Below are 14,231 nucleotides of genomic sequence, written 5' to 3' on the forward strand. Positions count from 1 at the left end.
GCCAGCCCCACAGCGCCCGCCCGAGTCCCGCGGACACCAAGACGCAGAAGAATGGTCCCCGGCCCTCCAGCCACCGCCCCGCCCCCCTACGCCAGACTCACCCTCTGGCTCCTTCGAGCTGTGCCCCCAACTCCCCCAGGCAGCCAAGCACAGACTCCGGCTCGCTTTGGGAAGGAACCTGTGGGACCAACAAGGAGCGCGGCTGGGAGAAGGCGAGGCAGGACCTGGGGGACGCTGGGGGCTGTCTCGGAGGATGCGGGCCGGCAGGAAAGGAGCGGTGCGCATGGAGGAGGGGGTGGGCGCGGAGAGGAGGCCAGGGACGGAGGGGCGGGGACTGAGTCCCCCCCACCCCCGCTCTCACCAAGCGGAGGCGGGGGTTCCCCGGGTCGCGAGGCTGCCTGTGCAGGAGAGGCGGGTCTTAGCCCATCCTCCCCTCCTGCCGGGCCCCTACGGCTCCGAGTCCGTGATCCATCGCCCGCGCCGGTTCCTACCTGGGCGAGCCTGGATCTCAGCTCCAGACCCGGAGCGGCGCGGGTGCCGGGAGCCTCGGCGGCCGCTGGCTCCGCCTTCCCGGCCCCTCCCTGCCGCGGCCGCGCGGGCGGGGGTGGCGGAGCCGGAGGAGGCGAGGCGTGGGGAGGAGGAGGGGGAAGGGGGTGCGTGGGGGGAGGGGGAGGGGCGGAGGGCGCACTCCGCGTCTGGCACCGCCAGTCCCCTGCCGGCCCGGGCTTCGCTCTCCTGCGTTGTACCCCCTCCTCTGTATCCTCCCACCCGAGCCTCGAGGAGCTCCCTGCCTTGTGTCCCCAACCAGGGCACACAGCCAGCCTTCCCTCCGCCCCCGTCGCCGGCACATTACCCACCCCCTCTCCCCCCACCCCCGACACACACACACACCGAGTGCTGAAAGGTGGACGCTTGCTTAACACAGATTTCGATTTTGCAAACATTTATTGCGCGCCTTCCAAGTGCCAGGCGCTGTGCCAGGGGCTGGGGGTTCCGCGAGCACCCAGGCGGGGATCCTGCATTTGAGAGACTCCCAGGCCCGGAAAGGAGGACCGGTCAGACGCCAGGGCAACTCGCTGTAACAATACAACGATGCTGGGAAAGATTTATCGGTGCGCGGGGCCCTGGGGGAGCGGAGAAAGGAGAGAGGAGAAGTCGAGTCGGGAAGACTGCAAGGCTCGATTCTGCCCCGCTGTAGTAGGCGGGGGTGGGTCTGCCGGGAAACGGCGGCTCGTGTGCAGGGGCTTCTCCTGGGGGAACTGCTCTGAGATAGCCCTGACGATCACTGACTTTTATTGTGCTGTCTCTGTGCCCGAGATACTCCTCAGACCACTTCGAATCGCATTAACTCCTGAGCTAGAGACCATTATTATTTCTGCTATGTGATTGAGGAAAACTGAGGCTCAGGGAAAAGGACGCGTCTGGAGGAGAGGGTAGGAGCTGCGGGATGAGTGAGCCCGTGGTTGTGGGTATCCGAGAGTGAGGAATAGGCCATTGAGCCCCCTCCCCGTGCCCCCAGCACGCAGCATGCACCCCGAGCGTGGACCCAGGGGTTAAGAATAGGAGTCCGTCTAGCGCTTCTTCATGGAAAGGAAATGGATCTACAGGCCCTCACAGCCCGCGGTGCCTGGGGAGGCTGTCAGTGGCAGAATATGTCATGATCACATTTCCCCTCCTTCCTCAAAAATTATCTACACCAGTGCTTCTCAAAATGTAATGTGATTACAAGTCATCTGGGGGTTGTGTAGGGCTGGCGTGGTGCCAGATGCTGCATTTCTAACAAGCTCCCAGGTGATGTGATGCTTCTTGTCTTAGGACCTCACTTTGAGTTAGGAAAGACTACTTGAGAAACGTTTTTACCAGGGATGCTTAGTCAGAGAGATATCAGGAGCAGTCTGATATAGGGTCAGCTGACTTTTGACATGAGCACCAAAAAATGTGCTGGAAAATTCTAGATATTCTGGGATGGAGGAGTGAAGCCCAGCCTCACACCACGTACAAAGTTCAATTTGAGAGGGACCATAGGCATAAACATAAACTAAATTGAGAAAGCTTCTAGAAGAATGCATAGAAGGATATCTTCTCAATCTTTTGGAAGCCGATGATTTCCTAGAAAGGACATAAAAAGCACGGACTCAAAAAAATCTGACAATCAAAATTTTGAATTTCTGTTCATCAAAAAAACAGTCAAGAAAATAAATAGGCAAGCAGCAGACTACTCATAATTTATATGTAACAAAGGATTTGTACGCTGAACAAAGAACTCCTGCAACTCCATGATAAAAAGGATAAACAACCCAACCAAAAATCAGGCAAAAGATATAAACACACGCTTCACGAAAGATGATGTATAAACAGCCAATAAGCAAACATATGAGAAAGTGCTCAACCAACATTATTTGTGTTCAGGGAAATGCAGAGTAATTCACAAGCAGGTACCACTTTGCATACACTGGAGGGTTAGAATGAGGAACACGTGAGGACCGGGAGAATTTGAAACCCAAACTGCTATGTTACAAGTATTTCACAGTACAGTCACTTCCAAAAGCTTTTGGCAACTTCTTCAAAAAGTTAAGCATACATCTCTCCCATGATCCAGCAATTCCACTTCGAGATATTTGTCTGAGAGAATAAAATCTCTGTCTACAACACCTGTACTAGAATCTTCAGTAAAATCTTTATTCATAATAGCCAGAAAAGGGAAACAATTAAGGATGTCCATCAACAAGTGCCTGGATAAATCGTGGTACATCCTACAGTGGTATATTGACTCATCAGTGAAAAGAGACTATCAACATTATTCAAAGATTATCCCCACAGTGCAACAACATGGGTGACTGCCAAAACAAATTATACTAGGTGAAAGAAGGAAGACATGAAAAATACATACTGTTTGATTCTTGTGGGGTTGTGATCTTGATGTTGTCACTGCCCTCAGAGGCCTTGACTTGGCTGGCCCAGAAACTCAGTTTACTATTATTATTATACAAATTACCCCCAGAAATACTAACAGACTGACTTTAAGGGGAGGTGTCAAAGAATTGTTCCCTCAAAAAGAACCAGATAGTTCTGCAGAAGAACTCTACCAAACATTTAAGGAACAGTTATCCTGAACTCTTCTAGAACATAGAAATAGAAGGAAATCTTCAAAATTCTTTTTATGAAGTGAGCATAGCATTGATACCAAAACCTGCCAAAGAAAGCAACACACACATACATCAACCCTAGATACCAGTCTCATTTATTAAAAAAAATATCCTAAAAACTATATTGGGCTTCCCTGGAGGCTCAGAGGGTAAAGAATCTGCCTGCTATGCAGGTTCAACCCCTGGGTTGGGAAGATCTCCTGGAGAAGGGAATGGCTACCCACTCCAATATTCTTGCCTAGAGAACTCCATGGACAGAGGAGCCTGGTGGGCTGCAGTCCATGGGGTCGCAAAGAGTCGGACATGACTGAGCAACTAACTTAAAAACTATATTAGCTCATAATGTCACCGAAACACCAGAAGAATAATACAAAAGCTCAAGTAGAGTGTATTCTAAATGTTTTAATACTTGGAAATTAAATGGCTTAATATCTGGAAATTCTGTTAACTCCATAGAAGGTAATCCATTAATAGAATAAAAAGTGAAAATTTCATATTATTATGTCCATAGATTCTGCAAAGGCAATCATATATGATTTTTCTAATATATCTTTCAGGGAATTCCCTCACGGTCCAGTGGTTGAGTGTCTGCTCTCTCACTGCCAAGGGCCTGGGTTTGATCTTTGGCCGGGGAACTTAGATCCCACAAGGTGTGTGGCAAGGTAAGCAAACAAACAAAAACTTTCAAAAATATATATCCTCTCCTACATATATACCCAAGAGAAATGAAAACACAAAAACTTATGCAAGAATGTTGAAGCAGTATTATTCATCGTAGCCACAGGTCCATCAATTGATAACGGGATAAAGAAAATGTGATATAACCATACAATGGAATATTATTTAGCAATAAAAGGAAATTAAGGGACTTCCCTGGTGGTCCAGTGGGGACCACCAGAATCCACCTTGCAATGCAGAGCACACTGGTCCGATCCCTGGTCCAGCAAGATTCCATATGCTGCGGAGCAACTAAATCCGTGCACCTGTACTCTAGAGCTGCTCCACAACAAGAGAAGCCACAGCAATGAGAAGCTCACACACCACAACAACGAGCAGGCCCTGCTGGCAACAACTAGGGAAAGCCTATGTGCAACAAAGACCCAGCACACCCCAAAATAAAATGCATTAATTACTTTTTTAAAAAGGAAATGAAGTATATGTGCCACAACATGGAAGAACCTCAAAACATAATACAAAGTGAAAGAGGCCTGTCCCAAAAGACCACATATTATATGATTTCAATAATATGAAAATTCCAAAACGGGCAAATCTATAGAGGCAGAGAGTTGGGAGGACAGAGGTTGGGAGGGATTGATAATGGGCGTGAAGTTTCTTCCTGAGATAATGACAATGTTAGATTTATAGTGATTGTTTTACAACTGTGAATATCAAAAACCATTGAACTGTACACTTTAAATGCATGAAATTTATGGTATGTAAATTACATCTCAAAGTTGTTTTTGTAAAAAGTAAATGGTTTATATCCTCCAAATAAAAGACAGAGACTGTCAAGATAGATTTAGAAAGACTTAACCAAATGTTAGCTAGCAGAAACTCACTTTAAACACAAAGACACACATGTTAAAAGAAAATGAATAAAAAAAAGACTTAGCTGGGAAGTGCTGAAAACTGATTAAGGAATAAGAAAGCTGAAGTGACTACGTTACTATAAGGCAAAGTATTAGGCGCTCAGTTGTGTCCTATTCTTTTCGACCCCATGGACTGTAGCCCACCAGCCTCCTCCATGGGATTTTCTAGGGAAGAATACTTGAGTGGGTTGCCGGTTCCTTCTCTAGGGGCTCTTCCCCACTCAGGTATCAAACCCATGTCTCCTGCATATGCAGGTGGATTCTTTACCACTGCATCACCTGGGAAGCCCCAATATAAAGTAAAGTGGACCTTAAAACAAGGACTACTGCCAGGGATAAAGGGATAAACTGATGAGGGATCAGTTAATCAAGAAAATATATCAACCCCAAATGCGTGTGACTGTAATAGTCAAATCTCAAGGTGCCTAACCATCACCAGAGTAATTTAACATCACTCTTGGTATGTTGGCCAATATGGGTAAGTGAAAAAAAGAAATAACAGGCATAAATACTATAAAGAAGGAGGCAGCACAGATGATACATGTGTAGAAAACCAAGGGAATTGGCTAAAAGTAGAAATAGAAATGATGGGAAATTAAATAAGATGTCATAGGACACAATTGATATTAAAGTTCAATGACTTTTCTATGAACAAAAAGAATGATAGTTCATAATGAAAGAAAAATTCCAAGCTAAAATATTTAATCAACCAAGATTAGATTAAATATCAAGTTCTAAACTGCATAAGGAAAAGTATTAATAAAAGACCTATTGATATATGGTAAAGGACAGACACAGCAAACAGCAACTCAGGGAAAAGCACAGTTCGATACCATAAATACATCAACTCATTCCCAGATAATCTCTAAACCCAGAGCAATCTCAATTAGAATATAAAGAGAGTTTGCAGAAGGAACTCATTAAATGGTACAAAAATCCATCAGGAAAAATAAGCATTGGTAAAGAGCAGGAAAATTCTGAAAAAGAGAAGTTATGGGACTGGACTTGGGGGTGGGAGTGGCACTAGCCCTGTCAGATACGAAACATTTCTGAGATGAAAACTATTTTTTAAAACTTTGTGCAGAAGAAACGATCAATGGCTAGACAAATAGGACAGAATAGAAAGTACAGAAATAGTCCTCATGTATATGGTAATTTAACTTTTGAGAAAGATGCCATTATAAATAAGTTGGGGGAGAGAAATTGCTAAAAAAAAAATAATAATAATAATGTAACTACATGCAAAAGAATCAAACCAGACTACTTTCTCACACTAGAAACAAAAATTAGCTCAAAATGGATTAAGGACAAATGAATCCATCAAGTTCCCAGGAGAAAACCAAGGCAGCATACTCTTTGACATTGGTCTTTGCAATATTTTTTTGGATTTGTCTCCTAAAGCAAGGGAAGCAAAAGCAAAAATAAACAAATGGGGCTACATCACAATAAAAAGCTTTTGCACAGCAGAGGAAACTATCAACAAAAAGCTACCTACTGAATGGGAGACAACTTTTGCAAATGATACATCTGAGAAGCAGTTAATATCCAGAATATATAAAATATTCATACAACTCAACATCAAAAAAACAAATGAACAAACCTAAAACAGAGAAGGACTCTTAGATACAGAGAACAAATTGGTAGATACCAGAGTTGTGGTTCCCTGGTGGCTCAGATGGTAAAGAATCTGCCTGCAGTGTGGGAGACCTGGGTTCAATCCCCAGGTCGGGAAGATCCCCTGGAAAAGGGAATGCCTACCCGCTCCAGTATTCTTGCCTGGAGAACTCCATAGACAGAGGAGCTTGGCGGGCTACAATTCATGGGGTCACAAACAGTCAGACATGACTGAGCAACTAACACTTTCACTTTCAGAAGGGAGAAAGTGGAAAAATGAATGAAATATGTGGGAGAGAGATTAAGAGGTAAAAACTTCCAGGTAAAAAAATAAATGTCAGGGAGATGAAATGTACAGTATGGGGAATATAGTCAATAATATTGTAGTAACTTTCTAAGGTGACAGATGGTAACTAGACTTATCATGGTGATCATTTTGTAATGTATGAAAATATCAAATTCCTATGTTGTGTACCTGAAATTAACATAGTGTTAGGTGTTTGGATGAATGAGAGTTTAGAGCTGGAGAGCTGAGCAGAGGGCCAAGCTCCAGGACAGAAAAGGTGACTCAGGTCAGTGTTGGCCAGGATGATCGGAAGCCCAGCAGGGTCACCCACCCAGGACTTGGTCAAGATGCTCCAGCCAGGGCAGCTACAGATGAAGCAGGAAGATGAGCTTGATGCCAGAGGAATGAAGGACTTGGGGAGTGCATCTTTGGAGAAAGATTAGAGTACAGGAAACATACAGTTCAGTGGTCCCTGATCTTCAAAGAGGTGACAAAGAATCTGCTTCAGGCTACAATCTGCATCCTTTGGTTTGGCATTCATCCCAGACACTGAAGGGAACAGGGAATAATTCCAAGAGGAGAAATGGGCTGATGCCCAGACATGGGCTCACCAAGAGAGTGAGTCAGAAGGTCTGAATAAAGGGTGGGCTCAGCCAATTTACATCTCAGTGAGAATTAGGGAAAGTACTGCAAGTTTAGGGAGGGGGGTTTGAGATTTTTTTTCTTAAGGAGTTATTTATTTATTTTTGGCCGTGCTGGGTTTCAGTTGCCTTGCGTGGGCTTTCCCTAGTTGTGACAAACGGGGGCTACTCTTCGTTGTGGTGCATGGGCTTCTCACTGCAGTGGCTTCTATTGTTGTGGAACACCGGCTCTAAGCACTAGCTCAGTCAGTAGTTGTGGCACACAGGCTTAGTTGCCCCACGGCATGTGGGATACCCCCAGACCAAGGATCGAACCCATGTCCCCTGCATTGGCAGGCGAATTCTTAAACACTAGACCATCAGGGAAGCCCCTCTTTTTATTTTTGGAGATTTCTGATAACTTCTCTTTGTTGTTTTTGTTACTCCATCTCCAAAAAAACACAAAGTTTAGGTTTGTGAAATAAAATGTGCTCACAGGGCATAAACAAGACAATTTCACAAATTAATAAAAAGTAAACATCCTTGGAAGAAAAGTTATGAGCAACCTAGATAGTATATTCAAAAGCAGAGACATTACTTTGCCAACAAAGGTCCGTCTAATCAAGGCTATGGATTTTCCTGTGGTCATGTATGGATGTGAGAGTTGGACTGTGAAGAAGGCTGAGCGCCGAAGAATCGATGCTTTTGATCTGTGGTGTTGGAGAAGACTCTTGAGAGTCCCTTGGACTGCAAGGAGATCCAACCAGTCCATTCTGAAGGAGATCAACCCTGGGATTTCTTTGGAAGGAATGATGCTAAAGCTGAAACTCCAGTACTTTGGCCACCTCACACGAAGAGTTGACTCATTGGAAAAGACTTTGATGCTGGGAGGGATTGGGGGCAGGAGAAGAAGGGGACGACCGAGGATGAGATGGCTGGATGGCATCACTGACTCGATGGACGTGAGTCTGAGTGAACTCCGGGAGTTGGTGATGGACAGGGAGGCCTGGGGTGCTGCGATTCACTGGGTCACAAAGAGTCAGACACGACTGAGCGACTGAACTGAACTGAAACATCTACGTAGCCACACGCCGCAGAAGTCCCCGAGTGACCTAGAGGACACAGGTCTCTGGAGATCACAACATTTTCCCACAAAGAGAGGCACTACCCTACGTTGACCTTTTTTTTTCCTACCTTGACTTTTACAGGAATCACTTCTGCTTTCCAGTTTTTCCATGTAAGTATATATGTGTGCATGCTTGCGTGCTAAGTTCCTTCAGTCACGTCCGACTCTTTGTGACCTTACGGACTGTAGCCCGCCAATTTCCTATGTCCATGGGATTCTCCAGGCAAGAATACTGGAGTGGGTCGCCATTTCCTCCTCCAGGGAATCTTTCCGACCCAGTGTTCAAACTCGCACCTCTTACGTCTCCGGCCCTGGCAGGCAGGTTCTTTACCACTAGCAGCACCTGGGAAACCCAAGTATATATATCTGTTTTCACATTTCATCTAAATGGAATCAGTTTTTTATATGCCTGGCTTCTTTTACTCGTTATCTTTTTTTAATGCGTTATCTATGTTGTCTGTAACATGCATGACACGTGCATGTAACATGCATGACACTCTGTGGGTGTGTCTCTTTGCTCTTCATGGCATCTTTTGATGAACACGTTTTCATTCTAACGTGGTCTGATTTATCAATCTTTTCCTCTGTGGTCTGTGCTTTCTGTGTCTGGTTGAAGAACTCTTTCTCTACCCTGAGGCCATGAAGATATGTTCTATAAGCTTTGAAAAGCTTCCTCATTTTTCCTTTTACACTTAGTCATGTAATCTGCCTAGACTGACTCTTGTGTTTGATGGGAGGCAGGAATCAAGTCTCATATTTTTCCTACGTGTCCCAATACTACTTACTGAAAAGAATACCCCGCCTCATTGCTCTATTGTGCCATCTTAGTCACCCCTCTAATGTCCATATTGTACCTCCTTTGGACCTAGAGAATATGGGTCATGCCCCAGGACACAGGCTTTAGCACCTCACATATTATAAGCAACAAACACCTGTTAAAAAAAAGCTGGAGGTCCAGTGGATAAGAGTCCGCCTTGCACTGCAGGGGATACAAGTTCGATCCCTGGTCTGGGAAGATACCACATGCCACAACAACTAAGCCCATGTGCCACAACTACTGAGCCAGGACTCTAGTGCCCATGAGCCACAACTACTGAAGCTCATATGCCTAGAGCTTGCGCTCTGCAACAAGAGAAGCCACCTCAATGAGAAGCCTGCACACCGAAATGAAGAGTAGCCCCATCATCACAATTAGAGAAAGCCTGTGTGCAGCAATGAAGACCCACCACAGACAAAAAAAAATTAAATAAATCTAAAACAAAACAAAACACTGAGTGTGTTTCTTCACATTTGGAACATTACTGCCTGTGTGACATCCTCTGTTTTCTTTCTTCCCGTGTCTCCAATAAAACATATCGATCCCCCATTTCCCATATTCTCATTTCTCTATTTCCCATCCTTTTGGTTCTCTCTGCTTCATCCTGGATAGTTTCTTCTGATACATTTTTCTGTCTATACATCTTTCTACACTATAAGCATTTCAGCTGTGTCTAATTTGAAACTCTTCAGTTGAATTCTTAATTTAAATGATTGTATTTTTTCAGTTCTAGAATTTTATGCTGCTCTGTTTCAAATCTGCTATGTCATTTTTTATACTTTCCAGTTCCCTGCCAAAAATATCTAGCCTGACTTTTACCTCCTTGAACATAGTGAGGATGGTTGTGTCAAGGCTGTTCCTCCTGTTTTCAGTATCTGGACTCTCCAGGTGTCTGTTTCTGTTGTCAGCTGTCCCCGCACACTCTCACTTATGGAGTGCTGTCTCCTCATACATCTGGTTACCCTTGATCATATATTGGGTTTTATTTGAAAAAAATTTTTTTTAATAATTGGAGGCTTATATTGATGCTATTTTCCTCCAGAAAGGATGTTTCATTGGTATCTTTATGATATCTAGAGATAGGGGCCAGGAGGGTGTTACTAGACCAGGACCATTTTATTATATTTATTTGAGTTTAGCTGATTTACAGCGTTGTGCCAGTTTCGGCTATACAGCAAAGTGACTCATATATATATATAATATATATATATATATATTCTTTTTAAAAATATTTTTCCATACTCTGGTTTCTCTTCAGATCATATAAATCTTTCGCCTTTTACTAAAGATTTCCGTGGAGAGGAACAACGAATTCATTTGAATCAGTTCTGATGAGATGGATGAAACTGGAGCCGATTATACAGAGTGAAGTAAGCCAGAAAGAAAAACACCAATACAGTATACTAACACATATATATGGAATTTAGAAAGATGGCAATGACGACCCTGTATGCAAGACAGGAAAAAAGACAGCTGTGTATAACGGACTTTTGGACTCAGAGGGAGAGGGAGAGGGTGGGATGATTTGGGAGAATGGCATTCTATCATGTATACTATCATGTAAGAATTGAATCGCCAGTCTATGTCTGACGCAGGATACAGCATGCTTGGGGCTGGTGCATGGGGATGACCCACAGAGATGTTATGGGGAGGGCGGTGGGAGGGGGGTTCATGTTTGGGAACACATGTAAGAATTAAAGATTTTTAAATTAAAAAAATAAAAAACTATAAAAATATTTTTCCCATTGTGCTTTATCCCAGAAGGTTGGATATAGCAGTTCTCTGTGCTATAACTGTAATAGTTTGCCTCTATCAACCTCAACCTCTCAGTCCATCCCTCTCCCTTCCCCACTCCCCCTTGGCAGCCACAAGTCTGATCTCTACGTCTGTGAGTCTGTTTCTGCTTTATAGATAGGTTCATTTATGCCATATTTTAGTTGCCACATATAAGTGATATCATATGGTACTTGTCTTTCTCTTTTTGTCTTACTTCACTGAGTTGTGATAGTCTATAGTTGCATCCATGTTGTTGCAAATGACATTATTTCATTCATTTTTAATGGCTGAGTAGTATTTCATTGTAGATATGCACCACATCTTCATTATCCATTCATCTGTTGCTGAGCATTTAGCTTGTCTATCTTTTGGCTACTGTGAATAGTGCTGCTATGAACATAGCATGTATCGTTTTGAATTATAGTTTTGTTCAGATATATGCCCAGGAGTCAGATTGATGTATCGTATGGTAATTCTATTTTTAGCTTTCTGAGGAACCGCCATACTGTTTTCCATAGTGGCTGCACAAACTTACATTCCCACCAACAGTGTGGGACGTTTCTCTTTACTCCACAACCTCTCCAGCATTTGTTATTTGCAGACTTTTTAATGATGGCCCTTCTGACTGTCCCCTTCATGGATCACAGCCTTGTCATGGCAAGGGGGCTTGAATAACTCCATGAAGATATGAGCCATGGGCTGCAGAGCCACCCAAGACAGATGGGTCAAAGGAGAGATAAGAAAGCCTTCTTCAGTGAACAATGCAAAGAAATAAAGGAAAACAACAGAATAGAAAAGACTAGAAATCTCTTCAAAAAAATTGGAGTCATCACAGGAACATTTCTTGCAAGGATGGGCACAGAAACGGTAAGGATCTAACAGAAGCAGAAGAGATTAAAAAGAGGTAGCTAGAATATCAAGAAGAACTCTACAGAAAGGTCTTAATGACCCAGACAACCATGATGGTGTGGTCATTCACCTAGAGCCAGACATCCTGGAGTGTGAAGTCAAGTGGGCCTTAGGAAGCATCACTACAAACAAGGCTAGTGAAGGTGATGGAATTCTAGCTGAATTATCTAAAATCCTAAAAGACGATGCTGTGAAAGTGCTGCACTCAATATGTCAGCAAATTTGGGAAACTCAGCAGTGGCCACAGCACTGGAAAAGATCAATTTTCATTTCAATCCCAAAGAAGGGAAATGTCAAAAAGAATGTTCTATCATACAGCTGAGCTCATTTCACATGCTAGCAAGATTATGCTCAAAATCCTTCAAACTAGTCTTCTGCAGAACCTGAACCGGGACCTTCTAGATACACCAGTTGGGTTTAGAAAAGGCAGAGAAAGCAGAGATAAAATTGCCAACATTCGTTGGATCATAGAAAAAGCAAGGGAATTCCAGAGAAACATCTACTTCTCCTTCATTGACTACACTAAAGCTTTTGACTCTGTGGATCACAACAAACTAAGGAAAATTTTTGAAGAGATGGGAATACCAGACCACCTTACCTATCTCCTGAGAAACCTGTATGCAGATCAAGAAACAACAGTTAGAACAGGACATGGAACAACAGACTGGTTCAAACCTGGGAAAGAAATACATCAAGGCTGAATACTGTCACCTTGCTTATTTAACTTATATGTAGAGTACATAATTTGAAATGCTGGGTTGGATGAATCACAAGCTGGAATCAAAATTACCAGCAGAAATATCAACAACCTCAGATATGAATATACCACTCTAAGGGCAGGAAGTGAAGAGGAACTAAAGAGCCTCTTGATGAGAGTGAAAGAGCAGAGTGAAAAAACTGGCTTAAAACTCAATATTCAAAAAACAAAGATCATGGCATTTGGTCTCATCACTTCATGGCAAGCAGAAGGGGAAAAAGTGAAAACAGTGACAGATTTTCTTTTCTTGGGCTTCAAAGTCACTGCAGATGGTGACTGCAGCTATGAAACTAAAAAACGCTTGCTTCTTGGAAGGAAAGCTATGACAAACCTAGACAGCGTATTAAAAAGCAGCGACATCACTTTGCCGACAAAGGTCCATATAGTCAAAGCTATGATTTTTCCAGGAGTCATGTATGAATGTGAGAGTTGGACCATAAAGAAGGCTGAGTGCTGAAAAATTGATGCTTTCAAATTGTGGTGCTGAAGAAGACTCTTGAGAGTCCTTTGAACAGCAAGGAGATTTAACCAATTAATCCTAAAGGAAATCAACACTGAATATTCATTGGAAGGACTGCTGCTGAAGCTGAAGCTTCAATACTTTGGCCACCTGATTGGGAAGAGCCAACTCATTGGAAAAGACCCTGATGCTGGGAAAGATTGAAGGCAAGAGAAGGGAGCAGCAGAGGATGAGATGATTAGATAGCATTACCGACTCAATGGACATGAATTAAGCAAATTCCAGGAGATAGTGAAGGACAGGTAAGCCTGGCGTGCTGCAGTCCGTGGGGCTGCAAAGAGTTGGATACAACTTAGAGACTGAACAATAACAAATTCTGACTAGTGAGAGGTAGCAGCTCATTGTTTTGATTTGCGTTTCTCTGATAATTAGTGGGGATTTCCCTGGTGACTCAGCAGTGGAGAATCCGCCTGCCAATGCAAGAGATGTGAGTTAGATCCCTGGGTTGGGAAGATTCCCTGGAGAAGGAAATGGCAACCCACTCCAGTATTCTCGCCTAGGAATTCCCATGAACAAAGGAGCCTAGTGAGCTACAGTCTACGAGATCACAAAAGAGTTGGACAGGACTTAGTGACTCAAACTACAACAAGAACAATAATTAGTGATGCTGAGCCTCTTTTCACGTGCCTACTGGCCATGTATGTCTTCTGTGGAGAAATGTCTGTTAAGGTCTTCTGCCCGATTTTTGATTAGGTTATTTGTGTTTTTCATTGTTGAGTTGTATGAGCTGTTTGCATATTTTGGAGATTAAGCCCTTGTTAGACCAGGACCATTTAAAATTCAAGTTCAAAGCTTGACATTTCCTAGGACACCCAAAAGACAGGAAGCTGAGTGAAGTCCGTGGTGGCTTGGTTTATTTGCAATTCATCCTTCTCCCAAAGTGCAACTCTTTGAGTGATAAAAATACATACATAACAGATTCCTCACCTTTAGAGGGCCCTACACTCTTAGCTCACTTCTTCTAAATCAGTAAATGCTCCCAGAGACAAAGGCACCTTGCCTGCATAGCTCATCTTTCTGGGTTTTCTACTTGCAGACCTCAGCTTGGTAATCCCTCATGCTCTTGTTGGC

The 14,231-nt window shown here is 43.5% G+C and overlaps 1 pseudogene; it reads left to right on the top strand.

The window, feature by feature from the left end:
• The first annotated feature begins 10,436 nt into the window (after positions 1-10,436).
• On the top strand, positions 10,437-10,538 carry LOC128065794 (uncharacterized; annotated as a pseudogene).
• The last annotated feature ends 3,693 nt before the right edge of the window (positions 10,539-14,231 follow it).

This window comes from Budorcas taxicolor, chromosome 19, assembly GCF_023091745.1.
Source record: "Budorcas taxicolor isolate Tak-1 chromosome 19, Takin1.1, whole genome shotgun sequence".
NCBI lineage: Eukaryota > Metazoa > Chordata > Mammalia > Artiodactyla > Bovidae > Budorcas > Budorcas taxicolor.